Here is a 27,871-nt window from a genome sequence, read left to right as displayed (position 1 = left end):
TATTTTTATTTTTTAAGTATTTTCTCCTGTCTCTGCATGGTGGTCAGAGAACATGATTTGCATTTTTAAAAAATAATTTTTGATATTTAGTGAGGTCTATGCACCAAGTATATAATTAATTTTATAAATGTTTCTCAGATTTGGGGAAAAATATATTCTTACAACAAAGAAGTCATTTTTTTCAGATTCTGTAAGTACATATTTTTATATTACATTTTAAAAACTGAGCTTGGGTTATTTGTCTTAACATTGATCTGTTATGTCTTTGCCTGGTATTTGCTCTGTCCTCTCAGCCTACTGGTGGACTCCAGTTGCTGCAATGAAAGCCACTTTAAATTCAAACCACTACCTGAACTATTTATGTGTAAAATCTTTGTATTCCTCTATCTGGAAGAGCCTGCTGCATGGGTGCTCAAAAATATTTGTTAAAAGGATGAATGAATGAAATGGGAAAGCACATCTAATCAAAGCAGTTCAATCCATGCTGCTTCATACATATCTCCATTTATTTCTGCAATTTTCCATTTGTTTTCTTAAAATTCCCATTAGCTATTCAAGGTTCATATCTAATTTTCATTGGAAATTCCTCAGGAGCAGGAATATATTATTGGCTGTATTTTTTGCCTGCTTTTTAAATGCACCCAAGTTCTGACTGTTAATTTTCTAATTAATAGTACACTGATGGAATGATGCTTCCTATCTGTGATTAAATTCAAGGATCTTGAGGAGTGTTAGTCTTCCCAAACTCCCAGAGGAAAAAAAAAATCCTAAAGGCAGTTACCTAGGGGAATGCAGTTGTGCTCACAAACAGCCCGGGGCAGCCTCAGTGGGTGTGGGACCTCTCCTCCTTGGACACCCTGTGGGTACAGAGCATGGGGTCTGGGAGATGGCAAAGGTAAAGTGGGCTCTGTAGTCTGCTCCTCTTAGGAACATCACCAAAGAATCTGGCTTTAGGGAAAATTGTCTGGCTTGATCAGTGGAGCAAATCTAGCTTTGCCTGGAGTTTCTCTTTTCCCTAAAATTAAATTTCTATTCAGACTTACGTCAGCAATTTTGTTCTTTTTAAGGACACAGTCCCCTTCAATCTCTCCCCAACCCTAGTGACTTAAGGCATGATTTGAATCTGTCACGCCGTGCTGATATACGGGAGGTTTGGTCTGGCTGTTAATACTGGCAAAGGAATTGAGTTTTCCCCAATAGGATGAACATTCTGCATTTAATGAAAGCAAGATTTTAAAAATTGGCTTCTATTATACAACTTCTAGGTCTTGTAAAATTATACATGTCTTGGGGACCACTTAGATGCTATACAGGGGTGAGTTATTCTCTCCCAAGAAATCTTCTGTGATTACAGTTGAGTTCCAGGTCCAATGGCTTCATATAAACTTTCCTTTAGAGAGACTGGAGGTGGTTACTGCCTTTAGTGGCATTTGCATGTTCAGCGTGACTGAGAACACTCTTGATGGTGTGACTTCATCACAAAGACTTGATCAGGTGTCAATAATTTTTAAATGGCCATGTTTCTTAATGAATTCTCTCTCTGGTTCACTGCATGGAGGTGCTAGTGAGAGGTGAAGCCAGCTGGACTTCCTGGGTCTAGTGGGGACTTGGAGAACTTTTCTGTCTTACAAGAGGATTGTAAAAAGCACCAATCAGTGTTCTGTAGGTATCAAGAGGACTGTAAAATGCACCAATCAGCACTCTGTAAAATGCACCAATCAGCGCTCTGTAGCTAGCAAGAGGATTGTAAAATGCACCAATCAGCATTCTGTAAAATGCTCCAATCAGTGCTCTGTAAAATGCACCAATTGGCAGGATCCTAAAAGTAGCCAATCACAGGGAGGATTGAAAAAAGGGTACTCTGATAGGACAAAAACAGAACACGGAGGGTACAAATAAGGGAATAAAATGGGCCACCTCAGCCAGCAGCAGCAACCAGCTCGGGTCTCTGTCTAACCTGGGATCTTTGTTCTTTTGCTGTTCACTATAAACCTTACTACTACTCACTCTTTGGGTCTGTGCCATCTTTAAGAGCTGTAACACTCACTGCAAAGGTTCGTGAGAGGCCATGAACCCACCTGGCAGGAACCAACTCCGGACACAGTACCTACTAGATAGCTCATTTTGCATTATTCTGAAGTGAGAAGAATATTGCTGTGGACCTCGTTCTTAAGTGTATTCTCAAGATTAACACCTCCACACTGGAATGTGAAATTAATCAAAGCAGCCAGGCCAGCACGTTGGGTGTCACTGATGTTTTCCAGGTTGTTTTTCCTTCTTAACCTGAAAAAAATTAGAAAGCTTCTTTTCCCTCCAAATTGTAGGCAACAGAAAAGGTTAGAATACATTGGAAAACTTAGTTTTTAAAAAATTCCACTTTTAGACTGCACCTGTAGTCCAAGCTACTTGGAAGGCTTAGGGTGGAGGATCACTTGAGCCTAGAAGTTCAAGGCCAGCCTGGGCAGCTCAGCAAGACCCCTTCTCTAAAAAATAAGCAAATTCCAAATTCCACTTTTAGGAATATAATTGACTAATAAACTTACTTTTTAAAAAGTCAAGCTATAAAAGGATCTTCGTTTAGCATTTTTTAATTGAGAAAACAACTGGAAACTACTTATATGTCTATTTATAAAGAGCTATTGAGATATACTGTAGACCATGTTGGATATATTTAGCATCTGACAGAATTGGGTGTCTTATTCCTGTGTATCCTTGTATGCAGCTGTTAAAAAGAATGAAATTGGTCTATTTGTGCTAACATGGGAAGTTCTTCAAGACGTGAAAATGAGGCAGACGAGGCACTATAGGTACTGATTGTATGATCTTCTGTATAAAAAGAAATAGAAAATATGTATGTATATATGTGTGTGTGCATGCATGTTGGTATATAAGAAAAATGTTTTCTGAAAGAGCTCTAAAAAACTGCTAATAATCAGAGTGACAATGACCAGATGAGTACAATATTACTTTTCATTTTACAACTTTCTGTACTTCTTGAATTTTTTGTCATGCAAGGGAATAAATCTTTAAGGCATGTTATCAAAGTTATCTAGGTGGTGGGAGTACAAGACATTAGTATGTTCGTTACAGTTTTAAGCATGAAGAAACACTAGCAAATGTTATTTTTGCAAGGTGCAATTATGAGAATACAGTCCTAACAAAAGCAACAAGGGGGCTAAATTTCAAAATTTAATTGTTTCTTTAAAATAACTTATAAATTGTAAATTGTAAGCTCTTCTAGTCTAATAGAAATGACACTCATGCAAGAACTCTTTCAATTTGATATGTGAAATAGGCTGGCTCTGGGATCCAGTTGAGTTTGGGTATAGAAAGTTGTTTCAGGGCCGGGTGCGGTGGCTCACACCTGTAATCCCAGCACTTTGGGAGGCCGAGGCGGGTGGATCACGAGGTCAGGAGATTGAGACCATCCTAGCTAACATGGTGAAACCCCGTCTCTACTAAAAATACAAAAAATTAGTAGGGCATGGTGGCGGGCGCCTGTAGTCTCAGCTACTCGGGAGGCTGAGGCAAGAGAATGGTGTGAACCTGGGAGGCACAGCTTGCAGTGAGCCGAGATCACGCCACTGCACTCCAGCCTGGGTGACAGAGGGAGACTCTGTCTCAAAAAAAAAAGAAAGTTGTTTCAAAGTGTGATAAACTAGAATTAGGACTTTTACAAGGCTAAGAGAGAGAAATTTCAAAAAATGTTGATGCATAATGATTTCAGGAGAAAATACATAAAACAAATGTGCATCAACTATAGACAGAATTTATTTCCAAGTGTTTTTCTTTGATTGTACATATTTTTTTCAGAAACTTTTGTGAAGTTTAAAAATTTACTCAAAGATATCATGCTTTACCACATTTGTAAAGAAATACTGCCAAAAGAGACATTTAAAGATGCTGAATTACAAACGCATACTGGATGTTTTCATGAGGTAGTTGTTCAAGCCATTCTACATTTCCTGCCCTCTACCTGATCATTTTGATTCAATGGTTAAAATTAGTTGAACGCAGCCCTGAGCATTCAAGCAATACACAGTGCCATTTTTTTCTCCCATAACCTCAGGCCGCACTGCAGATAACGCAAAGCATACACGCTCCACTCAGACTTGTTGATTAACTGATTGATTATAAAGCAGGCTAGAAGTTCATTCTGGTGTATATCACTCCATAAAATTAATGATCATCTCAAAAGTGATTCTAGTCTGCATTCAACAGGGCCTAGGCAGTAATTTGCACTCAATTTGAGGTTTTTCTCTGATTAAAAATAGACTTTTCTGTCTTCCTTGAAGTTGAATTTCAAAGACAAGTAGCTGTGGTTGGTCTGTAAGAAGGAAGCCAGTCAGTTAGATTTGCATTTGCGACTTAGGAAGGACTTTCGTGCCTGATGGTGAGGGAAAGGGGATGTGGGGGTGTGTTGGACAGGGACAATGGGCTTGCATGAGGCCAAGGGTTCTGTAAGTTTTCCAAGAGTTCTAGGATATTCAAAAGCATTTTCTTCCTAGCAAATGATGCCTCAGAGGGTGCCAAGTCTCACCATATTTATTCAGACTACTTGATGTGAGTCACTTTGGGAGACAACTTCCAGGAAGAATATTTTAACGATTTTTTTGTAGGAGTTGACTTTTGCCACAAATGCATTTCAATTAAATATACCCAAATATTTGCTGAGGAAATACCCGGTCAGGTCATAGTGGAGTCTATGCATTTCACACCAACTCCATCACTGGTCATATTACTGAAGTTCTCTCCGTTACATCAGAATGGCGACTCATTAACTTTTATGAATTTTCTGAAAAAGATTTTCCTCTCTCTGGGTTCTTATGAGTCTCTTTGGAAACTTGCTCCTGAATTTTATCCCTCTCTTCAATGCTAGCTTAGTTTTAACACCAGTTCAGATATATTTGAAGTAGGGTTCGGGCTTTTACCCTCCATTGCCTATTTTGGTCGTGATAAACTTAGTATTTCTGTTTGTACCAACTCTTGCCCCAGTCCTATTTCCATCTGCTGCAAGATGTTGTGGATCTACATCCAAAGTGAGAATTTGTTTGGCCCGATTGTGCTTGTTAAAAGCCCTGAAAGTTGGTGTGTTTATTGTCTTTTGACTTTGGAGACTCCAGGCTCAAGTACCTCCCATGACCTTTCGTTCCTGTGTATCCTTGTATGTAAACAGCTTTGCAGCAGCAAAGCTCCAGCTCTCTGTGACCTTGGCAGAAGGGCAGTGAGCAATGGTTTCCAGAGCAAAGTCTCTTTCTGAATACATTTTGCTCCACATCTCCTGGTCCCAGTAGGGTTGTTTTCAGCACCAGACATGTCATTTCTCCCCCACGTGATCTTATTTTTAGACGAGCATCTTCAAAAGAGCAAGCCGGAAGATAATTTGCATGCATCTTTCCATCATCTTTCATTTCTTGTTTTCACCAAGTATAAAGACTCTCATTTTCTCATGTCTTTGGGGGTATGTCTCTATGTTTAGCCTCCTTTCAGAAGAAAGATATTTCTACCTTATTCAAATGGCTTTTGACTTAGATCTTTCTATCTTCTCAAATCCCAACATCCTCATCCTGAATCCTTAAGAAAGGTGCACAAGCTGGTTTCTGCCTTCAAACAGCACTTTTTGAAGAGAAACGTTCCCCTGATTTCCACCCATTGCCTGCCTGCCCTCCAGCTCCCAGCCCAACAGCTGCAGGGCAGACCACGTCTGAGCAGAGACCCGGCAGGGACTCCAGAAGGGGAAAGACCTTGTGCTTGGGGTCAGGGCAAGACCCAGAGGACATCTACCTTTCTGAACACCATGGCCCCTTCAGTAGGATGCCTTTGCAGTCTGTGGCTTCCTGGGAACTATTTAAAACCTTTGCCTTGGGCCATTCTGGCCTTTTGCCCAGAAAAAAATGCAGATTAAGGGAAGAAGTCCAGAATGAAGCAAATAATACTTCAGTATTGTCCCATTTAAGCATGTGTTTTCCCAGTATAGGATTGTTCACTAATCATGTCTAACCATGGACAGTCCTCATCCGTCCATAGTCTCACAGGACTACAAGGTCCGCCCCAGTAAATGTTTGTGGGACTTAGAATCTCAAGAAGAAAAAGTATGAAATATATAAGTGGCAAAGTTAAGAGAGTTTACAGGAAGGGATCAACACTGGCTAACAGGAGTTGGGGAGGCATTTTATACATGAGGATGGGATAGCTGAAGGGTGGTGAGAGTTTGTGAATAGAGGAGGGCAACCTAGGTTTCATGAGCCAAGGTGTAAATTGGTGGGCAAGCTCTTGGGGATAGAAAGAACAAAGGCCTGGCCTGAATGGAGGGTTTGTGTGAGGGAACATGGGAAAATCATGTCTAATCCCAGAGTTGTCAGATTTGCAACATATTGACAGTGGTTTCTATTCTCTGTCTCCTTTTAATTCTCTTGCACTTAATATTTAGATGGGATGATTTTTGTCTGACTGCATTTCCCAAACCTCCCCGCTTCCAACCACATAAATCCAAGCAAGATTAGATTTTGGATTTACTTTTCTGTATGTTCTGCCACTAGAATCCTCTAGATTTTTCACACATAGGAGTTAAACCAAGGGATTGTCCATAGCCATGCCACAGATCATTGGGGGCATGAAAGACTCTTCTAGAGCCTGAGCCTGCCCAAAGCCAAGTCCAGTAGTAGACACCATGTAAATGACAAATGAATATCTAGAATAATCAGGTTAGGTTTGCCTTGCTATCATTATCATATATCATATTCCCAATTTCTACAGCTGGATCATTTATCTTTTATGATCAATCACTGCACTAAACCAATGTGTTGATCATCATTTTTTTCAGGTATCTTTACTGTTCAGATTGTTGGAACATGTAACCAGCAATAATATCAGGCATCATTTACTTTCTTAATCTCTGGGCTTATTTAGCCATTCACAAATATCAGGCTCTTTTGAAAAATATTGGTAGCCTCTAGCAGTTAGAAGGAGGTGAAGGTCTAGGTCCTTTCCCTCCCACTACCTCACCAGGACTTGTTTTTAAATGAAAGCAAGTCTCAGACCAAATTCTGCCTCATACACACGAACATTTATTGGGAGGTAAGTACAAAAATAGTCATGCAGCCTCCTCCTCTCATTCTCTTGTATTTTTAGGTACTTTGGAAAGCATCTTGCAGGAAATATTTACTTTGTTGTGGTCACAACAAAATTTTAACATCAGAGTAGGTGACAGAGATGACATAGGTGGCTCTCCATTAGGTGGGGACCATAGGACAGAATTCTATCCATAAAGAGAGATTCTGTCACTCCAAAGGTGGCCTGGGTTTGCCAGATCAAGGGAGGAGGTGCCAGTGGAAGTCTCTTCAGCCAACTACATGCCTTAGCATCACTCATTTCTCCAATGAAAATTTCCTTCTAACAACCCCTGTGATAACAAATAAACCCTCTAGGGCAGATGGAGAAGGACTATTTAAAACCTTTGCCTTGGGCCATTCTGGAACCTAAATTAAGATTAGGGTTTGTGAGTCAACTACTTAAACTCACACAGTTTTTCCTCTGCTCTTACGTAAAAAAAAAAAAAAAAAAAAAATAGTGAACACAGAAGACTTCAGTGACAAAATGTGGCGGTTTCCCCAGACACCAAGCAGAAGACACAAGCTGAGTGTCTAATTCAATTCAATTCTGTGGCTCATGCCTGTAATCCCAACACTTTGGGGGAGGATTGCTTGGGGCCAGGAGTGTGAGACTAGCCTAGCCAACATGGAGAAACTCTATCTCTACTAAAAAATACAAAACTTAGTCAGGCGTGATGGCATGCACCTGTAATCCCTGCTATTTGAGAGGCTGAGGCAGGAGAATCGCTTGAACCTGGAAGGCAGAGGTTGCAGTGAGCCGAGATCAAGCCACTGCACTCCAGCTTGGACGACAGAGTGAAACTCTGTCTCAAAAAAAAAAAAAAAAAAAATTCAGAGGCTATCTACCTGTAGATGGCCTCAGATCCCACACGTTAAGGGCTCAGTACCCTAAACTGATCTCCCTTTCAGACACCAGTCACAAGTTGGGGCCCCTGGAACATCTGCCCAACTGACTTCAAATTGGGGCTCCCACCACCCCCTCTTTGGGTTTGATTAATTTACTAGAGTGGCTCACAGAACTCAGGGAAACATAGGTTTACTGGTTTATTATAAAGGGTATTACAAAGGATATAGATGAAGAGATGCTTAGAGGGAGATACGGGGGAAGGGGTAGGGAGCTTCCATGCCCTCTCCGGGTGCGCCACCCTCTAGGAAGCTCCGTGTGTTCAGCTATGCAGAAGCTCTCCAAACCCTGTCCTTTTGGGTTTTTATGGAGGCTTCATTCTGTAGGCAGGATTGATTACATCATTGGCCATTGGTGGTCAACAACTTTCCACCCTCTCTGGTTCCTGGAGGTGGGAGTAGGGGGCTAAGAGTCCCGACCCTCTAATGCTGCCTTGGTCTTTCCTGTGACCAGTCCCTGTCCTGAAGCTACATAGAGGCTGTCAGCCACCAGTCAACTCATAAGCATACAAAAAGACACTATCACTTTGGAGATTATAAGGATTTTAGGAGTTGTATGTCAGAAAATGGAGTCAAAGACCAAATATATATTTGACAAAATCACAGGGTTCTTGACATGTTAACCAACAAATGCTGACTAATCACCCTGAGGCACAGATGAAAGCAGGGTAGTTATCATCTGGTTTGCCTATATTTTAGGTTCTTCTCCCTGTAATCTTCAAAAGCTGTCCAAAACCTAGCCCGGGTTACACAGTATGCTGCTGTACTCCTGCCACTTCCCTGCTGGGCCCCTGGAACCTCCCAGCCCCTCTGTCATCATAACGAGAGCACCACTACTGGATTTCTCCTAAAAAAAAGAAATGTAAGAGCCACACGCTGGAATCCAAATTCAAATGACTGATTTCCCAGAGACCCAGAGGCAGCTCCTTGGATCCACACAGAGTAGATGCTCTGAAGCAACATCTCAGGAATGAAAAATGTGTTCCCTGAGCTGCTAGGAGTTCTTCTGGGGCAGGCCTCACTTGTCAGGCCTCTCCAGAATTGCCCAGGCTGAACACAACAACTTCACCTGAGATTACACCCCCAAGCTGTGAGTTCTTGGAGCAGTCATATTGAAAGACTCACCAATACTGGGCCCCCTTGCCACAACACTTCTGAAGTTTGATCTCAGCTCCAGAACACCCACTTTCTTCCCTGCTCAATCCTGCTTCCTTCCCGTTGCTCACAGATGTTGATCCCAATAGTACTCCCCAATAAACCTCCTATGCACTAATCTCCATCTATGGGTCTGCTTCATGCCTTCTTTTGGAACCATTTACTCTAAAACCATAGGCTTGCAGGGATGCCCACTCATCTTTGCAGCATGTGCAGTATAACCATCCTGGAAAAGTTGCTGGGAGCATCCTGATCTGGAGGGACCCAAGGTATGGCACCAAGCAGGTGTGGACTCTTTGGGGTCCAGTCCATCAGCACCGCCTCTTCTGAGGATGCCTGCATTCTGCTTCAGGACCCTGGTGTCTGGGTTTTGATTGTGTCCTCAATTGTACAAAAGATGATTTTTAAGAACCATGTCTTATATTTAGTTTTCATTTGTATTGAAGTTGTATATGCACCTAGTTGAAAGAATCAAATGATTCTGCAAAGCTGATGTGACAGATACTGCTGGTTGAGCACTAGCATCATTCCTCACCTTCTTTAATATCAGGGCTCCAGTGTCTTAGCTGAGCACGTGGCTAACAGCTAGATCCTATGCTTCCCAGCCTCCCATGCAGCTGTGGTCCTTGTGCCCACATCCTGACCGATGGATGTGTGGCCCTTCTGGGGCATGTTCCTATCAGTTATGCACATGTGCTCTCCTGACCCTGTCCTCCTTCCCTCTGGCTGGGAAGACAAAACTAGAATGGCTGCCTCAGTCCCACAGGTGGAAGCTACGTTTTGAGGATCATAAAGATGACTTTCCAACCCAGATTGCTTCTCTTGAGATCATATCAAACAGAGAAACTTATACCTATCTCATTTAAGCTTCTGTATTTTGGTGTCTTTTTGCTAAAGCAGCTTAGCCCGTAATTTCATCAATTTTGCTTGTTTAAACAAACAAACATACAAACAAACAGTCCTCTCCATCCTCTTTTCTTTTTCCCAGAAGCACCATCATATGTTTAAATATTACGTTTCTATTGATATTTCATGTTTAGGCATTATCTATTTGAGTTTCCAATTTGGAAGATGAATATTTCACTGTCTCCTTCTCTCGCACCTTCACCTCAGCCTCCCTTCTCCCATGCACACTCAGCACCCACTCCTCCATCTTCCAAAAATACTTATGTTGTAGTTTTGGATAGATCAACAGATATTTAGTATTTATACAATCATGATACTGCAAGTGGTATATAAAACAGTGTACGAGCCAGGCGTGGTGGCTCACGCCTGTAATTCCAGCACTTTGGGAGCCCGAGGCAGGCAGATCACAAGGTCAGGAGATCGAGACCATCCTGGCTAACACGGTGAAACCCCATCTGTACTAAAATTACAAAAAATTAGCCGGGCGTGGTGGCAGTCACCTGTAGTCCCAGCTACTCGGGAGGCTGAGGCAGGAGAATGGCGTGAGCCTGGGAGGCGGAGCTTGCAGTGAGCTGAGATCACGCCACTGCACTCCAACCTGGGTGACAGAGCGAGACTCTGTCTCAAAAAAAAAAAAAAAAAAAGTTATGATGGATGTTTTTACTTTCTTGAATAACATTTTGTTTTCCCTTTGAACTTTTATTCTTTACATTTCCTTAGCATCCCATTTGCTTGCTATTAATTCAACCCTAAACAGTGTCCCTATTGTGTGATCTCCTCTCAATATATTCAAACACACTGGGGATATCATTAGCTTCATCTGTTTGAAGAAATATTCCTAGGGCTTTTTTTTTGAGACGGAGTTTCACTCTTGTTGCCCAGACTGGAGTGCAATGGCACAATCTCAGCTCACCACAACCTCCGCCTCTCGGGTTCGAGTGATTCTCCTGCCTCAGCCTCCCGAGTAACTGGGATTACAGGCATGCACCACCATGCCCAGCTAATTTTGTATTTTTAGTAGAGATGGGATTTCTCCATGTTGGTCAGGCTGGTCTTGAACTCGTGACCTCAGGTGATCCATCCGCCTTGGCCTCCCAAAGTGCTGGGATTACAGGTGAGAGCCACCACGCCCAGCCCCTAGGGCTGAGTATGGTTCCCTCTGGATTGGCTGCTCACTAAGCCTGATGTGTGTGTGTCCCATCTGCCATCTTATAACTGGACATGAATCTTGGTTCTGTGTCTTCTGATTGCCATGCAAGTCTTGCTGCCTTCAACAGCTGCAAAGGCTGCTGTGGCTACATGACATAGCATGTTTCCTTAGTCTCAATGGAGAGGACTCTATGTGGAAGTATTCTCTTGGTGAAGGGCTTCTCCTGAGAGCATTAGCAACCTTCTGCACAATGAAGGGATTGGAAGTCTCCAAGCTGGATGAATTTCCTCATTCTGGGATTTCAAACTTCAAACTCTTCCTGGGGGGCAGAAAAATGGACACCATTTAACAGCCTTTTCAAAAACATGAATTCAAGATATTACTGTTTAATTGCTTCAATTCAATATTCTCTTGACTATGTCATTACACATGGACACTAGTCAATCTTCAATTTGACAGAATCCTCAAATATCTTGGGTATGGCACTGATGCATAATCTTTTGGTCCTTGTCCAAGTACTGGTTTAGGTATAACTTATCAAGAATGCCTGGAATCTAAACAGCCAAGTTTAGAGCTTAAACAGAGCCTCCTTCCTCAATGTCCCTCACTGCCAACATAGCCAGAGCACCCCTCAGCTGCCGGGGGGCTCTGAGAAGACCACTTTCTTTGGTGTATTTTATTACAGGCTAAACAACACCCCTAAACAACAACAGAAACTCTCTGAGGTTTCCCAATGCCTTCAAGTGGCTCTGGGAAGGCATTGGAAGGCTTCGGATGAAATTACAGGCTAAGCTACTTTAGCAAAAAGACACACAAAATACAGAAGATTAAACTATGCAGGGAGTCTGGGAGAAAAGTTAAAGAGAGGAAACTGGTCAACAATTGTCAACCTTATCTTCTCTTCAATTATCTTTCCTAAATTCCAGTATGATTTTGGTTGCTTGAACAATCAGCATGGTCTGATGAGAGCTTATCAGCTGAGAGTAGCAGGAGAAAGAAGTGAAGATAATTATTTCCCACTTGGAGCTGAATAAAGTGAAGCTAAACCACTAAATGCAGCTCCCTAAACACACACACACACACACACACACACACACACACACACACACACACAGCAATACACAAACTCAAAGCTTGATAATTTTAGTCTGGCTATTGATATTTCAAAATTGCATGGGAGAAAATTGTAATAAGTTGAATTCCAGTTGGTTTCAAAGGCATTTCTAAATTTGTGCTTTTATACCTGCAGTCATTACCTCACGTTTCTGAACATCTTCTACAGAGCCTATGCCAGGCGCTGCTGGCTACATACACAGGTCACTAACAACAAAGCAAGGTGGGATACATTAAATAGCCAATGGGATGGGAGAGGAGGAGATGGGACTTTATCCGCATTTTAAAGAAAAGATATAATGCCAAGGAGGGGCAAGCAGTCCCTGCAAGGGGAGCGGCATGAACGTGGGGAGCAGGGGAAAAGACGGGCCTGGCATGAATCTGGCACACTCAGAGAGCAATGAGTTTGTGTAGCGCAGCGGATTCAGGTATAGGAGTAATAACGGCCCCTGTGAGGCGGTAAATGGATTCTAAATTTCGGTTGAGCATCAATGCCGACTTAAAGGATTCGCACATCTTGAAGGCATTGGGAAACCTCGAAGGGTTTCTGTTGTTGTTTAGGGGTGTGGTTTGGTTGGGGAGAGAAGGAAATGTGATATATACAAGACGCTGCTTTGGGATGAGTCATCTGACCGTGGTGTATAATGGATCAGAATGGAGAGAGAGTGGGAGTGTTCGGATTGTTGCGGAGGCAGGGTGAGGAGCTGGGAGCCTGCGCTAAGGCTACCCATGACCTACAGGCTGTGCGAACCACGCTGTTTCCCATCTTGTCTCCGTTCATCTTCATCGTGCCCTATGAAGTCGGTATCCGGCTCCATCTTACAGACCAGGAAACTAAGAGCAGGCAAGGTCCAAGGCCACATAACTGGTAAACACACAAGTGGGACTGGAACTCATTTTTTTGTCTTGACTTTGAAGTCCATGTTCTTTCTACTATGACACATCAGCCTCTTTTTTAAAAAAATGGTTAATAATAGTGGTGACAGAGGACGTGGGAGGGACCCTATTTGGAAATGAGTTATCTATCCTTGCAGACTCAGCGTCCTTACATTGTACCACGACAGCATGAGTAAGTCCATATCCTATTACTTCCCACTTGGTATTTAGGGAGTAAAAACCATTCCATGCTGTAAGAGTCTCTCTGAGTGCTAAGTCTTGTGATCGCGGTGAGATGGAAAGTGAGTAGCCAAACATGTTTCAGGTTTGTGGGAAATTGCAAAGGACAAGACAGAAATCATAAAGACGCAATTGAATTACACTGTGTCGTGGCCCCTGGGATAACAGCTGTTTTCCAGGTCTACAATCGTTCTCATTAGGAAATTAAAAACTCGAAGCTCCCCATCCGCGGCCTTGCGCTGCTAGGCCACGTGGTGACAGGAAGCCCTGTGTTTGTACAGGTGGGGGAGCGAGCAGGCTTGCAAAGTGGGTGGCGGGAAGCTCTGCCTGGAGCACAGGTGGGGAATCCGAGCAAAAGTAGACCCCGGCAGAGGCCCGTGTGTTCCGGCGCTGTCAGCTCCCCTCTGCAGAGGGTGGCGTGGAAGGCAGCCCTCCTTACGCCGCTGGGTCAGCTCAGGGCCAGATTCAGGGAATGGTGGCTGGGCTCTCTCTCCACCTAGGAATGCGGAAGGATTTGGTCCCCTGCAAGGCCAGTTCCTCCTTCCGAGCAAGTGCCAAAAAATTACCTCCAGCATGATACCTCTGTACACAGCTAAAAGCAACCCAAACTAAACAACATGCCTTTTGAGAACACAGGGAGGAATGTCATCTATTTCAAAAAGGACAAGGGTTTAAAAGCAAAGGGAAAAAGCATCACGAGACCCAGGAAAGGGACTACCTCCAGTTCCGGGTTTGGGGAGGTAGGAGCCAGGATGGGGGCACCTTGCCGATGGAGGCACGGTGTTGTCAGGGTTCTGGTTTCCAGGTTGCCTGGTGAGTCCATGGGAGTTGATATAATTATTTAAAAAAAAAAACAAATCTCCATAGAAAACGTAGAGGGGCGTGCATGGACCAACGGGGAAAGTATGTCAAGAACCAAAGATTATTACTAATCCATTTCTGTTCACCCAGGTGCAAAAAGACAGACTGTTGGGAGACGTATGCCAGGACCCCTGACCTGCCCTCTTAGCTTGCTGGAGGGCCTGGGTGCAGCCCACTGACCCGGCCTTCACCATCTGCTACCTGCTTGGCTGTGGAGCCACTGATGCCCACGTGTAGAGGGCACAGACCTAGACAGAAATTGCTCATTGAAATAAGTAATGCTAGAAAAATTCACTTGAACATGGAGAACGGTAATAAATATCTAACTCTATTGGGCATGTAGATGTCAATGATCATTTCGTCTATTAAAGGACATTTAATATCAAATAGAAAGTCAGAAAACTTAAATTTGGGAGCCTGACCTACAACAAAGCAGCCTTGTAATCTCAAGAAATTCATTTTCTCCCCCAGAGGCAGAATCATCCAGGTATACCTTTTATGGTTTCTTTTCCCTTCTTTTCTTCCCTTTTCCTGCACTTCCCTCCCCTCTACTGTCTTTTTCTCCTTTTCTTTCCTCTCTGCTCCATTCCATTTTGTTTTATTTTACTTTCTTTCTTTCCTAACCTGACACATCGTTTCCACTCTGAAAGAACACAAAATGTTTAGAGTTTAGGCTACATGACCTCAGAGACACCTTTGGCACTAACAGTCCTGCCCTGCGTGGGCCGGGGCAGGGCCCTGGGACCTGTAGTCAGGACACCAGGCAGCTGCCGCCCTCTCCAGCTGAGACTGTCCAGCTCAGAGCCATCTGGGGGGTTATTAGGATATTTCCCGTGCCTTATCTTGTTTCTCTCTTTTTCCTTTTTTCTTTCTTTCTTCTTTTTCTTTTCTTGGAAGAGAGAAACAGGCATGAGCCTCCATGCGTGACTTCTCTCTTCATAGTTAAAAAAAAAAAAATCTCAACTTTTCCATACCTTGAAATGTTTAAAACACAGAACTAGAGTCATAGAAAACCAGGGGAAGAGAAAGAGAGAGAAAAAAACAAAAGGCAAAGAGATTAAGATAAATGTGACTTTATGGTAGTTTGAGAAAAGCCAATTGACCATAATTAAAATAAAACAATGTATCTTTAAATGTGTGCTCTGAACTTCTCTCACAGCCAAATTCATAGGATTAAAACGTGCTCCTGGTGAGATGTCACCATTCATGGTATGGCTGGGAGGTAAAAATTAACTCAACAAAAATGTACTGAGGAACATCTATGTCCCTGTGTTAGGCCCCGGAAAAAAGAAATTAACAAGTCAGACAATGTCCCTGCCCTCAAGGACCTTACATGGGGAAAACAAGAACCAACTTCAAATTAATAACTATAGAACATCAAGCCAGGCTGAGACAGGTGGGACTTAACAAAGGAGATGGCCATGGGGGCTGAGGGGCATTGACACCATGACATAGTGGTCACAGAAGTTTTCTCTTCTGGGGAGACATTGGGTTTTTTGTTCGTTTGTTTTTGTTTTATGTTTTGTTTTTGAGACAGGGTCTTGCTCTGTCGCCCAGGCTGGAGTGCTATGACCCAGTCATGGCTCACTGTAGCCTCGATCTCCTGGGCTCAAGCGATCCTCCGTTTCAGCCTCCCATGTAGCTGGGATGACAGGACTGTGCTACCACACTCCACTACTAAAAAAATTTATATATATATATATATATATTTTTTTTTTAGAGTTGGGGTCTCACTATGTTGCCCAGGCTGGTCTTGAACTCCTGGGCTCAAGGGATCCTCCCGCCTCAGCCTCCCAAAGTTCTGGGATTACAGAATGATCTGTGGCTCCCAGCTGCTGGCGAGACAGTTGACCTGAGCCCTGAGTGAACGAGAGAAGCAGCTAGGTGCACATCTCTTGAATGAGCTTCCTTGGCAGAGGGAACGGGCTGCCCACTGCCCGACCCCTGAGGGAGCTGAGATGTGCCTGGCCTGACTGAGGATCAGTGGAGGCCTATGTGGCTGGAGTCGCTATAAGATTTACAAGGCCCAGTGCAAAATGAAAATGGAGGGTCCCGTGTTCAAAAATTATTTAAACCTTCAAAAAGGCAACAGCAGAACAATGACCCGAGTGTGGGGCCTCTCCAAGCTGGGGCCCTGGGTGACCGTACGTGTCACCTGGCCAGCTCTAAAGGCAGCAAGGCAGATGATGAGGTCCGTCTGAGGACTTAAGGCTGGTCCTATGGCTTGGTAAGCCATTGCAGGGACCTTCAATTTTCCTCCAAGTGCAACAGGAAGCCATTGTCAGATTCTGAGTTGGGAGTGGGTGACCCAATATGCTTCTAGCAGGATATCTCTGACTCCTGTGTGGAGGTGAGCCTGGGGAGATTAGGGTCACAGCAGGGATGCCAGTGAGGAGTTCCGGCAGGGGCCTGGAGAATCGCAACAACTACAAGAGAGAAAGAAGGACATGCCAGGTGCAGTGGCTCATGCCTGTAATCCCAGCACTTTGGGAGGTCGAGGCAGGTGGATCACCTGAGGTCAGGAGGTCCAGATCAACCTGGCCAACATGGCGAAACCCCATCTTTACTAAAAATTAGCAGAGTGTGGTATCGCGCACCTGTAATCCCAGCTCCTCAGGAGGCTGAGGCAGAAGAATCGCTTGAACCTGGGAGGCAGACGTTGCAGTGAGTCGAGAAGGCAAAGAGCCTTCACTCCAGCCTGGGTGACAGAGGGAAGCTTCATCTCAAAATAATTTAATAAAAGAGAAAGAAGGACACCTCTCTCTCACCATAATTGGATGCAACGCTGCCCTTACCACCCCCAGCATTTGGAGATTTCTGTGTGTTCTTTGGCTCCGGCCATGAGTGAAACTGCTCTTGGGCTGGAGTAGATGTGGGTCCCATGCTAAAAGATGTGTGGCAGAAAAAGAAGCCGGTGCTGCAGGCACCCTTTACCTTCCAGAACACATGCACCTCTGCTGCTGTGATGCCCAGTGAGGACAGGAAGCAGAAAGAACATAATTACATCCTGCAAAAAAATCCTCTCCTGTAGCGCCCTTACTTGGAATTCTATTTCTCTTTCTTTAAAGGAAAAGGAAATTCCTGAGGGCTTAAAGAATGTCTGTCAGTGCCTCCCTCAGGTGTCAGAAGAGGGGAGGTTTGGAATTCTAACAGAGCTGAGCCGAGAGGAAAGGCCAGGCTTGAGGCGTGACCTAGTAGGTGGCCTCTGTAGGTGCGACTGCACGCCTCTCCTCCATGGAGGGACCCAGGAGACGCCACCTTCTCAACAGTGCTGTGAGGGACAGACTTGGGTGGCTCTATGGGAGGGAGATCAAGGATGCTCCTGCCCGAAAAGGGAGGCAAAAGTGATTAAGAAACAAAAAGGAAGAGGAAAGAACAATGAATGGATGAAAATGACCTGATATATCAATACAACAGAATAATATTCAACAATAGAAAGAATTACGGATGAACCATACACACAACATGGAGAATCTGAAATAATGTATGCTAAGTGAGGAAGTCAGACAGGAGTACTGCTATGTGACTCCACTCACGCAACACTTCAGAAGATGCAAGCCCAGCCTTATAATGGGAAGCAGATGAGTCCGTGGTTGCCAGGGATGAGGAGTGGAAGGAGGAGCGAGGAGAGATGACGTGAGGAGAGGGAGGATGGAACTTTTGGGGTTGCTAGATATTTTCATTGCCTTCTTTGTGCTGATGGTTTAATGGGTATAATTCATACATCAAAATTTACCAAATTGTACAGCTTAAATATATGTACCTTATTGCATTAATTGTATTTTGATAAAACTGTACTTTTTTTAACAAAGAAAAAGAGGGTCGGGTGTGGTGGCTCACGCCTGTAATCTCAGCACTCTGGGAGGCTGAGGCAGGCGGATCAAGAGGTCAGGAGATCGAGACCATCCTGGCTAACATGGTGAAACCCCGTCTCTACTAAAAACACAAAAAATTAGTCGGGTGTGGTGGTGGGCGCCTGTAGTCCCAGCTACTCGGGAGGCTGAGGCAGGAGAATGGCGTGAACCCGGGAGGCAGAGCTTGCAGTGAGCTGATATCGCACCACTGCACTCCAACCTGGGCGACAGAGTGAGACTCCGCTTCAAAAAAAAAAAAAAAAATAGGAGTAGTACTAGCGGACTAGCATTAGCCAGCCATTTATGAACCACAGATACACTTTACTACAGATTCGTGCCTATTCACAGCAACGTTGTGGTTACTTACCCACATTTGTACAAGAAGGAAGAGGTCAAGTAACTTGCCTAAGGTCACTCATTTAGAAACAGAGGAATTTGACTTCAAAGCCATTCTCGTGTTTTTTCCATCTTGCCAAAACCATGATAGTGGGGTTGTTTGTTTTTTTTTTTTTAATAGCCACATATTACTCTCCCCTCATTGACTTCTCCCCTTCATTCTGTATGGGCTTACAACTGCTTCAGACAATAAGTATGAGGAAAGTGACTATATAACTTCCGCTGCTAGGTCAGAGAAAGTGACACTGCTTCTATCTCTTCTAGTCTCTTGGACTCTTGTGCTTGAAATACTTGCTCTTAGAATGTTTCCTCTTGGAACCTATCAGCCGTGCTATGAGAAGCCCAAGCCACGTGGAGAGGCCCCATACTTGTAAGTGGTTTGGTCAACAGTCCCAGTAAGTCCGGCTTGGAGCAGCCCAGCTAGGCACGCGAGAGAAGACACCATCTTCAAAGTAAATCCTCCAGCCTCAGTTGTTCCAGTCTTCCCAGCTGAGGCCCCAGACACCACAGAACAGAGACAAGCCATCTCTACTCTGTCTTTTCCAAATTCTCAATCCACAGAATCTGTAAGCCTACTATAAAGGCTATTTTATGTCACTAAATTTGGAGTAGTTGGTTATGCTAGACAACTAGAGTAGTAATTTTGTCTTGGGCTGGCTTGATGGTATAAGTGGATCTAAGCAATATATCCATGGTTTGGGACTATATTGACTACAAAAACAACAAATTAATCCTTCATCTGTTATCAACTCTAGTCTAGTTTTATAGAAATGTCATGTGGTCCCCTAAATGCTGTCATTCAAATAAGACCTTCTTGGGCCAAACAACCAATACATCTTCCTACGTAAGTTTAAATAAAGTCTTTCTGGCTTATGTGAGATCATGAAAACCTCCTTTTGACACAATAATCCCATGCTCTGTAGTCTGTAAAGTCATTTGGAATTACATGGCAAATGACATTTATAAAGCAACAACTAGCCGGTGGAAGCAACATTAAATCAGAACATTTTAGTAACTTCAATTTTTATCAAGAGTAGTATGTTTTAGGCTATATTTCTTAAACAAGAAGGCTTGGTCAAGTTTACATTTATTCAGATACCCAAACCATGTCCAGATTATATTTGAACATTTCTTTGAGGGCTCTATGTCCCATTTAATTGCTTTTGACAAGCATGATACCCTCTAAACCTAAATAATGTGTTTCCCCTGAAAACCCCCTCAGCTAAAAACACATTCTACTGCAAGTAAAATGGTTGCATCATCTAAATTCCGTTATCTGTAGCATTTTGTAAAAGGCCATGAACTAAGAATGTGCCCTTGTTCTTGATCTCAGGGCGTCTGAAAAAAGACTTGAGCATGAAGCCAGGAGGGGTCTGGCCGCTCGCCCAGGTCTTGATCTCCAGGCTCTCAGCTCACCAAGGTGGGATGCAGCAGCTTGCAACTTCTTGGGGGAAAATAATTCTTGAGAAATAATTTCAAGGGGTAAACTGGTGATTTTTTGGACAGAGCTTGGGAGAATATCTGGGGCAGAACCGGAAGAAGGGAGAATGTGTGAGAGCTAAAAGGAGGCAACAGCAGGAGCTAAGAACGAGGACAGGAGAGGAAAGAGTGGGCTCAGAGCAGGGGAGGGTGGTGAAGTAACACCAAGAACTCTGAAAACCCTTGTTGCCAACTGTGACTGTCTTCACAAATCCCGACGGTAAAGGCTGCATGACTCTCCTGGTAACCCTTCTGCCTCGAGGGCCTTTGGCCCTGCCCAACCCATGGTCATGCTGCTGTGTTGGACCCATGAACTGCAAATCCCTTTAGTGAGTGTGTGCAGAGGACTGTGGCAGAAACCCACATGAGAGACTTAGGTACTGCAGTGATCCATCGTCTGGGAAGATCAAGTGGCTCTGGTGGCTTCCACGCTACCATCTGACTGTGGTCATCTTGAAAGTTAACTCTTCACTTGTTTTTATCAGTGTGGCTAGCATTGCTTCTGTTCTTAGGTTAAAAATACAACAGGGAAAACCCACTCCACCACCACACAGCTTAAGCCTGGACGTAGCTAGAGGTTGGTTTTATGAGGTTGTCAGAAATGAATCATCAAGCTACTTGAAGCCAGAGACTCCAGGAAATCTAAACATTTGATAATGCTTGTTTTTGCTTAATTTAGTGAAGCAAGGCCAGAGTCAAACCTGCTGCCATGCACGAGGCAGGCAGATTTTTATAAAAACAGAAGGTTTGTCCTCAAGATTCCCAAACGCCTGTGTCATCAGGCTCTGTCTAGCTCTATTGAAGGCCCACCCTCCTGTGAGAAGCACAGATGCAATTCAAGCCAAGTTCAACTGGATTGAAAGCTCCTTGGGGGTTGTTACTGCACCTCACACAGCTTTGTGTCCCTCAGAGTAAGCATGTGGGTAAGGTCAGGTTCCCCAGAAACAAATCTGTAAGGTGAGGACAGAGGAGGTAGGAGGTGTTTACTAAGGAAGTGCACCAGGGAAGGCTGGGCAGGAGTGAGGGAAGCAGGATGAGGAGGAGGAGAAGAGCCACGCCAGGGGTTATCTCAGGCTGCGACCCGTGGGGTGGCGCCAGCCTGATCTTGCAGGGACCTCAAGAGGATAAGGCACCCGTCAGAGCTTGTCCCAGCTGGCAGCAAAGGACCTGAGCTTTCCTATTCTCCAGGCGTGAAGCCCCTAGGAAATATGACCAATATTTTATCCTGTGGGAATATAATTTGGGTAGGGCTCAAGATTTGGAAAATGATGTATGAGCTGATTGTTTTGCCTCCTGCTACACAGGTGTTCAAACATGGCAGAATGTGAGTGAGCTTCTCCACTCCTGGTAATAATCAACGGGGTTCCGAATGCTGAGTTCCTCCCACATTGCTGCTTTTCAGGGAGTGAGCCTCATGGCCCTGGAGTTCTCCATTAGACTAGTCCGACAAAGCGGGGCATGTTCTAACTATCCAAGAAAACCATGCTCCTTACATATTTAGCTATTACGATTACTTTCCACCACAGCAGTCCTAGCCTCTATGATACAAAGAAATCAGAAAAAAAAAATAAATTGGATCCAATCTATATTGAATGGCTAAGTTTTTATTAATTCAGTTACCTATGCCACAAATATCTACTGTGTGCCTTCTGTGCTCCAGGCAATATGCTCGGGTTTTGGAGACACAGAGCAACAAAATATACAGTTTACAAATGAGTGGACGTTCTTGAAACAAAGGCTGGGAGGGATGGAGGGAGGTGTGAGCTTGGAGGCGTAAGCAGGAGTCCTCCTGGGAGCCTCATGGTGAAAACTGTGCTAATGACCATGCGTTTTCACTGCTCATATATCGCGGGGGCTCTATGCCTCTTAAAATTTTATCAGTGTCCTAATTTTCTTCCACTGCATCCTAGGAGAACCAAAGACCACAAGATGAAAACATATTCAGACACACCCTTTCCCACTCCAAATCACAATTTTCAGGTCAAGCTCCCCTCAAGGGGATGCATTTCATAGAATTTGGTGATTGTGTTCTTTTAGGTGTATTGTCCACTTTTTCTGGCCTTTTTTTCTAAATTCTTTTATCTTTTGGGAACATGAGACTCACATAAAATAATAAAGGGTTAGATTATCTTTTTAAATCCGCAATATTTTAGCAATATTTACCTCCTTCTAACTTCAGTTATTGTGAGCAAGCTTTTATTATTGGCATGACATTTTTAAGTTCCTCAATTGACCACATATTGGGGTTCATTTTTTGATGTGCAGTATCTTCTAATCCTAAGAGTACAATCCTTAAAAGGAGAGAGAAGGCCAGGTGCAGTGGCTCACACCTGTAATCCCAGCACTTTGGGAGGCCGAGGTGGGTGGATCACGAGGTCAAGAGATAGAGACCATCCTGGCCATCATGGCAAAACCCCATCTCTACTAAAAATACAAAAATTAGCTGGGCGTGGTAGTGTACGCCTGTAGTCCCAGCTACTCCGGAGGCTGAGGCAGGAGAATCGCTTGAACCCAGGAGGTGGAGGTTGTAGTGAGCCGAGATCAGCCACTGGACTCCAGCCTGGCGACAGAGTGAGACTCTGTCTCAAAAATAAATAAATAAATAAATTAATTAAATTAAAAATAAAAGGAGAGAGAAACACACTAATAATGGTGCCGCAGTTCATAATCTCTACTTGGGTTCAGCATTGTAGAAATGTAGGTTCTTTCAGCCTGCCTATCTCTCTAGGATTCAAATTGCCTGATTGAGGTAATGTCGGTTCCTTTTTTTGATGGATTTAAATTTTCTGGTTTACACTAACATCCACCAGATCTCCAAGCCGGTGGCACAGCACAGCCATGTTTCGTCACCACCCCAAGTTCAGGATGTGCTCCCATGGCCCGCGGGCTTTGAGCTGGAACTCCTGCTTCCCTGGGGAAGCACAGGCACATCAGTGTGCTCGGGGTGTTTGCAGAGAGCTGTCCCCTAGGGACCCCACATGGAGGAGTGAGCTCAGCCCCCTGGGTGGTGTTGGGGCAGGGGAAGGATCACACATGGGCCTCAAGCAAAAGTATGATGGTAAGACTGAATAACCGTCCAGGTTTATCACACTCAGACGTGGAATGTAGTACTATTTCCACAGTCTAAGAGAAATAACCATTTTGTGAAACTCTCAATAATTTACACTCTTTAAAAAAAAATCAAAGCTGAAATATTTGATGCCACCATTTAAGAATTTGTGACTTCAAACTGAAGTCGTTAGGTTTGCGTCTCTATTCCACAATTTATTGACTCTATGATTCTGAGCAAGTTATGCAAAGTCTAAATAATATGCAAAGTGAGAATAATCATAACAATGTCATGGGCTGAATTGTGTTCCCCCCAAAGACATGCTGAGTCCTAAGCCTTAGGAACTGAGAATGGGAACTTATTTAGAAACCCTACTACACATCTAATTAAGTTAAGGTGAGGTCATGAGGGTGGGTCCTACTCCAACATGACTGTGTCCTTATGAGAAGAGAAGAGACGCAGAGACAAATGCGGAGAAGTCCATGTGAAGATGGAGGCAGAGATTGTAGTGATGCAGCCACAGCAAGGAGCTGCCAACCACAGCTCGGAGAGGGGCCTGGAACACATTCTCCCAGACCCTTCAGAGGAAGCATGGCTCTGCTGACCCCTTGATTTTGGACATGTAGCATCTAGAACTGCGAGAGAAGAAATTTGTGTTGTTTTAAGCCACCCAGTTTGTGGTATTTTGTTATGGCAGCCCTATGAAACTAAAACAATACCTGTCTTGCCTTTCGCAAAGGAAATTGTGTACGGGTGCCCTTTGTAAGCTATTATAGAAGGTTCTTATTATTAGGACACTTTCTCTTGCATGGAAACAGGAAACTTAATTCAAACTGACTTAAGTTTTTTAAACAAGGAAATTTACTGACTCAAGAGGTAAGTGAGTCGCAGCCTGGAGGGACTCAAGTGTGCAGATGAGTCTCTCTGTCACTTCTGCTTTCCAGAATATTTCTTCTTGTTCTAAGGACTCGTGTGGTAACTGCTTGCAGCTCCAGATGCACATCCTCCGAAATTCAGACTCAGGGGAAAAGAGAGTATGTCCCCTGTAGCTCCCCAAAAAATTCAGGATTGTACCAACTCAAGTCACAAGCCTATTTCTTAACCAATAACATGGCTAGGGGATGTGACGCTCCACGTGGCCAAGCTGGGTCACATGCACCAGTGGAGATAGGGCCTGAGCCCCTCTCAAACCATACGTGCTGAGCATGGGAGAGCAGAGATCCCTCAAAAGAAGCTCATGAACTACTAAAAGAAAGGGAAATCAATATTCCATATCTTCCTCCAATGTCTTTGCTCTCCTTCAAAGCAAAATGTCTGCAAAGAATTTTTTCTATTGTCACAACCTCTGCCTCTTGTCATCCCCAGGTGGGTTTCTGTTCCATCACCTCCAGAATGCAAAGCCAGGTCTCCAGTCTGTCCTCTCTGCTCTTGGCCTCTTGTCAGGTTGTCCCGGTGGCCCCTCCCTTCTTCCTGCACACCTGCCCCTCACCCCATCCTGTCCAACCCTGCTCCCTCTTGCCTTCCAGACACCTTGCTGGCTTCTCAACATCGCAGGGCTGCCGGCCTCCCTTAGCCGCGCTCTCCCTAGCTGCCTGAGCCCTTAAACACAACTGCATATGCCGCTGGCTCCAGATGAAACCCCTAACCCTGACCTCTATCCTGGGCTCCAGATTTACAGCCCCTCCTGCCCGTGTCACCTTCAGAACATATCCGGCCTCCACTCGCATTCCCACATTGCTCCATTGGACGCATCTGCCTTGGTCCCAGCCAGCAGGATGGTATCCCCTGGACTCCCACGTCAGTCTCCCTTCCAGTCTCCCCGCTTCCTTCCTGGCCAGAATGATTTGATTTGAAAACACAATTCAGATTATCTTACTCCCCTGCTTCCTACCCTCCACCAACTTTCCACTGCACTTAAAATGGAAGGAAAATGAAAACCCAAGTGTTTACTGTAGCTTCCGAAGTTGCATATGCTCTGGCCCCTGCCTACTGGAGATCTCATCTCCTGCCTTCATTGATCCGTCTGGGGCAGAGTGATGGGTGTGGCCGGCCCTAGGTGTGGGCTATAAGTGTGTGCACTGACCACAGAATATTAAAAGATTGGTAAAACCATCGCAGTTGGTATGATTTTTATTATCACCATGAGCCAGCAATTCTAAACAACCTCAGTGATAAAATACTCCTTCCCTGAAAAATAAAGCATTTGTTGGTCTGAGTTATAAGCTATTGCTGAATGTACATGGAATTTTAACAATGTATAGGTAAGCTTTAAATTAGCATATTGTATTACTTATGCTTTAATAGACATTGCATTTTACATGGAAATTAATTTAGAGATGCCCCAGGCACAGCAGTCGGGGAAGGTGCCACTATACACACTGGTTTTGAGAGCAAGTGTGTAACAGTTTGTGACCATTCAAGCTCTCTTTGGGCACAGTGTGCATCTGATCCAATGATACCATAATGCTTGCAAAGATGAAAAACAGAGGTTGGCTTACTTCAATTCAGTTTTCTATGTGGCTCTGACAAGTTTTTAGTTTCAAAAATAAAAAAGTCTTCTTTTTAAATTGCTAGCTATTTTATAACTTACAAAAAATAAAAAATAATGATGGCTCTGGATTGCTACATGATTATTATAGAAGAGGATTTTGTCATACAGTGGAAGCAAGCATTAATAAACACCTCCTGACCTTGCTCTATTTCCTTGGACACATCAAGCTTGATCTTGACTGTGAGCCTTCACTCTACCTCAGTGGTTCTCAACCAGGGCAGTTTGGCCCCCAGGACATTGGCAATGGCTGGGGACATTTTGACCATCACAACTAGGGATGGGGTGAGGGAGTTGCTACTGGCATCCAGCAGACAGAGCCCAGGGATGCTGCTGAGTGTCCTACAGTGCACAGGACAGTGGTGCAAAGGAAAGAATTATCTGGTCCAAAATGCTGATAATGTCAAAGTGAGAAAGTTTAGAAACGCTGCTGTCCTCTCTGCCTAGAACACGCCTGCATCAGAGCTTCTCGTGGCTCATTCCTTGACACTGAAGTCTCAGAATAAAAGGAACCTCCCTGTAGAGGTCTTCCCCTGACCAGCCCTCCAAAGGAGAACCCACCTCGGTCTCTCACCACCAGATCACCTGATCTTACTTAGTTTTCTTCATAACATTTGCACCACCCAAAATTAAGCTTTTGCGCTTATGTGTTCGCTACTTGGTTTATGTTTTTGTCCTGTGCACAGAAGCACAATGAAAGCAGGGACTTCGTTCACTATTGTATCCCCAGTGCTTACATAGGTGACTGACAGTTACTAGGTGCTCAATAAATATGTGTATAACTAATGAATGGACAAGAACAAGATAACAGATATTTACTGCAGTTTCTACACTAATGTGAAGTCCTGCATTGTAAGTTTTCTCTATCACTGGGGGATTGTTTCTGTGCTTTATTTAACAGTCATTCACATATCTAGAGATTAGAATAACATTTCGATTGTCTGAATTCAGGATGAAAGATAGTTCATATTCCTTTTGACATATACATTCAGTTGTTGTTTTAATGTTAATATTCCAATCAACGTGGTAGTTCTTTAACAAGTTTAATTCCGCACGCCCCTGACATGTTTTGTGCATATAGCTGTAGACCTGAGCAAGAGTGATACATTTTATTTTACTATTTATTTATTTATTTTCAGAGATAGGGTCTTGCTCTGTTGCCCAGGCTGGAGTGCAGTGGCATGATCATAGCTCACTGCAGCCTCAAATACCTGGTCTGTAGTGATCCTCCCACCTCAGCCTTTCAAATAGCTGGGACTACAGATGTGCACCATCACCTCTAGCTAATCTTTAAAAAATGTTAGTAGAGATGGGATCTCACTATGTTGCCCAGGTTGTTCTTGAATTCCTGGGCTCTAGCAATCCTCCCACCTAGCACTTTGCCTTCCAAAGTGCTAGGATTATGGGCGTGAACCACCACACCCAGCCAAGAGTGATAGATTTTAAATATAGGAAGATAATTGATCCCTCAGACATTCTGCAAGCTATGATTATGACTGTGATTACATTTGTCTTTAAATTATGCTAGCATATTATTAAGACAGGGATACTGTTACCCACTATGATGAACTTATTTGGCGGTGGCAGAGGGAGAATTACACATAGTCATTTCATTTTAAACATTTTTAAAATGTCCATATTCTTCCACTAGGCAGATGCAAGATGCCTTACAACCCTGGGCTGGATGGGTACAAAGAAGTCAGACATGGTCCCTGGGGAATCTTCCAAAAATTAACAGGCTTATTACATGGGGGACAAGATATGCATTAATTAGCCAAGACACAAGCTATACTAGCACTACATTCCAGACGTGGTATAGAGAAAAGGCTCCCAAAGTCCAGTTGTTAGATATGGCAGATCATGGAGACCTTGGTGGAGGAGGTGGCACTGAGTTGGGTATTGAAGAGTGGAATGGGTTTGAATGTGAAGGAATGGGAGCAAGAGCAATGCAGCCAGAGGGAATTTCATGAGCAGAGGTGTGAAAGCTGATGCAGTGTGGGGTGAAACAAAGCAGCAAGCATTTTGCTTTGACTGGACTGGGGATATGGAAGGGAAGTAGCAGAGAACAAGGTTCCGATGGCAATGATGGCTGGGTGCTCCAACACACTAGAACTACTGGCTGAGGTGTTGGGCCTCCCTGAGCTGTGGACGTGAAACCACTAAGGGCTTTGAAGAATGCAGGCGAGATGACTGGAGCTTCAGGAAAAGGAACCTTGAAACACTGCTTAG

The 27,871-nt window shown here is 43.9% G+C and overlaps 1 protein-coding gene across 4 annotated transcripts in view; it reads right to left on the bottom strand.

The window, feature by feature from the left end:
* The window catches only part of LOC107976725 (uncharacterized), a 101,980-nt gene that overhangs the window by 30,918 nt on the left and 43,191 nt on the right, over window positions 1-27,871 (bottom strand). Inside the window, exon 3 of one of the 4 annotated variants that reach the window (XM_063787652.1) lies at window positions 3,745-11,545. The exons of 2 other annotated variants lie outside the window; for them this stretch is intronic. The gene's annotated coding sequence lies outside the window, so the exon portion shown is untranslated. Of the gene's footprint in view, window positions 1-3,744; window positions 11,546-27,871 lie in introns of those variants that run through there. One more of the 4 variants, XR_010148629.1, reaches the window with a different exon arrangement.

Source organism: Pan troglodytes, chromosome 11 (genome assembly GCF_028858775.2).
Source record: "Pan troglodytes isolate AG18354 chromosome 11, NHGRI_mPanTro3-v2.0_pri, whole genome shotgun sequence".
Classification (NCBI taxonomy): domain Eukaryota; kingdom Metazoa; phylum Chordata; class Mammalia; order Primates; family Hominidae; genus Pan; species Pan troglodytes.
Note: the sequence above shows the minus strand (reverse complement) of the source record. Positions and strands in the feature narration are given on the sequence as shown.